The following is a 3,740-nucleotide window of genomic DNA, read 5'->3' as shown; positions in this document are numbered from 1 at the left end:
AAAAAGACGCGATAGCGAACGACACAGTCCCAAGCAGTCTGCTGAAAGCGCGAGCATGTACGACGGCTTGATCAAGATAGTAAATCTTCAGAAGAAATACGCTGATAAGACAGCACACCTGCTAGCACCCTCTCCACTGACGAAAAGAAAAGCCAGGAGCACGGCTGTCGAAAAGCACGCGGCATTAGGCTGCAATAGGGATAGATTTGAGTCACTACGGCGTTAGCTGTATTAAGTATGGTAAATGAAAGACAGGAACGCAGCACGATATGTTCTTTTTTTTTTTTTTCGTTGCCTGAAATTGTGCTTATTTTGATAGATTTTGAGAGATGACGACAACAGAAAGTCGCCGGATAATCGCAAATCAAACAAAAACAACAGAAAGTCGTGATTTCTTAACTTTTTTTGTAGTTTCGAGGTGAACGACATATCTACAGTATCTAAAATGCAGATGACATTGACAGGGCAACGAGCATTATTGTGGTCAAAAGAGAGCAGAGTAATGTGTTATAATACAAACGGAACACGTGACCGCCTTTTACGATTGCGCTTTCCTCCCTAGAGAGGCTCCTGCGTTCGCGAGGAAGCGTGACATCCTATATAGCTGTATCATAAATTGTCTTCAGGTATTAATAAGCCCCCCCCCCCCCAAAAAAAAAAAGAAAAGTAAAGGAAAAAGGAGAGAGCGAGAAACAAAACCGCAGTCTATACAAACAGTGTGTCCAGCCACGCGGAGTTTCGGAATATATAGATCGGTTTCGCAGTTCAGCGTCATGCGCGTGCGTGCATGGTTGTCCTACTTCCCACATCTTACATGCGTATCATTAGGTTCTCTGCACTGCCGAGCCTTCAGCATTTTTTTCGTCTAGACGACACCATCTACGTCACCGCGACATATCCACGCCAACATTCACTCAAGTTATAGATCTATCGTGCCTCATAATACCTTGTTTCTACAAGCAAACTGAATGTTGGTTCGTTAGGCACACTTTACGCCAATTTTAGTCAAAACTTTTATTTGTGTATGTCTCAAATTTTGCAACAATGTCCTTTTTTTTTGCGCTATTTCATAAATAGGATTGTATATTCGGTCTACTCGAACGAGCCTCGAATTCTTCCGGGAGCCAGTATGGAAACACATGAGGATATACAGGTTGTCCTTTGTTAGGTGCTACAGTTGTTATTAAGAATTTATGAGAGCCCCGGACGTGCCGTTTGGGTGCCTGACATACCTGGCCTCACGGATATCTTTCCTAGCCGGTCGCATCAGTGTTCGATGGCCAACTAAAATGGTATGCTTAATTAGCTTATAATGTTCTTTTGCGTTCTTTCTCTTTATTTCTTTTTTTTTTTTTGCTATAGTCGTGACGACGCCCACTTCTGTGTGGCCAACAACAGCGGGCCTATCCTGCCCTCCCCCTTCACTAATTTTCAAAGATAAGAGATTGACCGAATGACAGCATCGAATCCCTTGGAGTCATTGTACATTCTGAATGACCGACACATTGGTGTCTATAATTATGAACCTATCCTCGATAAACCTGGTTTGACAGCCCTAGCACATCGTAGAACCTCAGATATCACATTTTCCTATGCAAAGTAGTACATGTCTCGTCTTAAGCTGTCGTTGGTCTATTTTCTGCCGTTCATTTTAGTTCTTTCTTGTGTTTTCATCCTTCCTTCATCATCTTCACATAATGTTCCACGTCCAGTTGGGTAGGGTACGCACCTCCGCGGTGAAACACCCCGTCTCATCGTCATCATTTATTGTTGTTTTTGTTGTGCCGTTCACTCCGACCAAACCTTTATTTTATGTTTTGTTTGATTGCTCACAATTTAGCAGATACCAACAGACTTCGTAACAGCCATAATGTACACACGTTTGCTCAGTATTACAACCTCAACGATGTTAATTGTCCTAACAGCTGTCAAGTTTTTAGTTTCTTATATCGTATACCCTTACCACGTGAAGTAACACACAAATCTTTGCTCCTCGTATTGTTATTTCTTGTTTGTCTTCTTTATCTGTTGTAGTCTCTTCTGCGGCGAGCCATTTCCCAAACCTGTGGTTGCGCGTGGCCTTGAACGTAGGCGTCGCCGCTACGCGTTCGTGCGGCTATTGAAGGCTCTTACAGGTTCAAAATTTGGAACCCGAATGGAACCTTGAAGATGCCACTATTCATGCCCAAAAAATTGCTCAAAAGTTTTGTCCTGGCAGAGGCAAGATGCCATTAGAGAACGAATGCAAAGCGCTGCCAGCAGAATATGTAGCACGCGCTTTTCGTTCCAGAATATACAGGCTCTATGGGAGCCGTTTTAGGTGAAGCCTGCTTTACGTTTTGTCCCTAATTCTTGGGCATGTGATACTTTGTGTGTGTGTGTGTGTGTGTGTTATTCGCTAGTGTTGGTTCGTTACGGTTGCTATGCTGTGATGCTATGATTTTGTACCCCTTATGTACTGCCCGTATGGTCCTTTAAGGTATAATAAATAAATAAATAATAGATGCGGGCCTAAGTGCAAATGTCATACATTGCCGATCTGTACTGCCCCTCCTGCCCTCCCTTATACGGCAACGAGCCCCTTTTTTAGGAAAAATGAGAAGTATAGGCGTCTGCTCGAAAAAGAGCCTCACTAAGCACTAAGAAAAAAGCCAAGGGATCTTTCGGGTTTCCCTTTTTCTATTTCTGTACTTGTCAACATATGGAGCCTATAGGTGCAACACCGGCGCGCACGTGACAATTTTTTTCCTCCCGTGCTAGCTGGGACCCGTTCTTCTTGGACCTGTTGTCCACAGACCTTGTTCATCAGCTTGCCTGCGTCTATGCCATCCTTTCCGTCGTCGTTCATACTTCACTTGTTGTTTTTGTTTTACGACATATACCAGGTGTTACAGGTAAATCTCTCGGCTGAATAATTCGTAAACAGCCTTCTTTAAAAATACTACAAGAAATCTCACAGAACAGCACTTACGAGATTCTGAGAGAATCTTTATGTGATAATTGGACATTCTCAGAAGATTTTCCCTCAAACTTTCTCACAAAGCAACCTCAGAATTACCCCCCCCCCAAGTTTCTTGCAGGAATCCTAGAGGCTTTCCCGTACACTTTCATACCAGGAGAAACCAGGTGTAAAGGAGCCAACACAAACCAGCACATGTGCTTTCTATTCTTTATTGGTATCACTTGAGAAGTTTTCATATGAAACACACATGAATCAAGCCCTCGCTCAATACCACACAAGACAACAAATAAGGTACCAACCTTATTACCGTACCGTAACTTGATACCGTTATTACATGCCTTTGAAAACGCATCCGCTCGCCACGCACACTGCCGTAAAAGCGCTCAACGCGTCGTCCACGTATTTGGAATGTCCAAAGTGACGACCAAAAATCTTCTTCGTGTGATTATTCATGTCTCTGTTTTGTACCTTGGGAGCTCCCGTCCAGATAGTCTTTCATGCGTGAAAGCACCACCCAATTTTCTCGAGACGAGAATGGGTTATCACCACGAACTCGGATCCAATGTGTTAATCACCGCTGCCTGCCGCATCTAACGTGTTTAACCTAGAAGAAATACATTTCAAAAAGCTCGGCTACAACCTGTCTCTGTGCGATAGGCATGCCCAAAGGCATGCGATAGGCAGATGCCCAAAGCGCAGTTGCTATAGCAATCTCACTGCATTCTAACTTCCGATGAGCACTCGGAGACACATGTGCTTGTATATTTACTATTGTCAG

Source organism: Ornithodoros turicata, chromosome 4, assembly GCF_037126465.1.
Source record: "Ornithodoros turicata isolate Travis chromosome 4, ASM3712646v1, whole genome shotgun sequence".
Taxonomy (NCBI): domain Eukaryota; kingdom Metazoa; phylum Arthropoda; class Arachnida; order Ixodida; family Argasidae; genus Ornithodoros; species Ornithodoros turicata.
Note: the sequence above shows the minus strand (reverse complement) of the source record.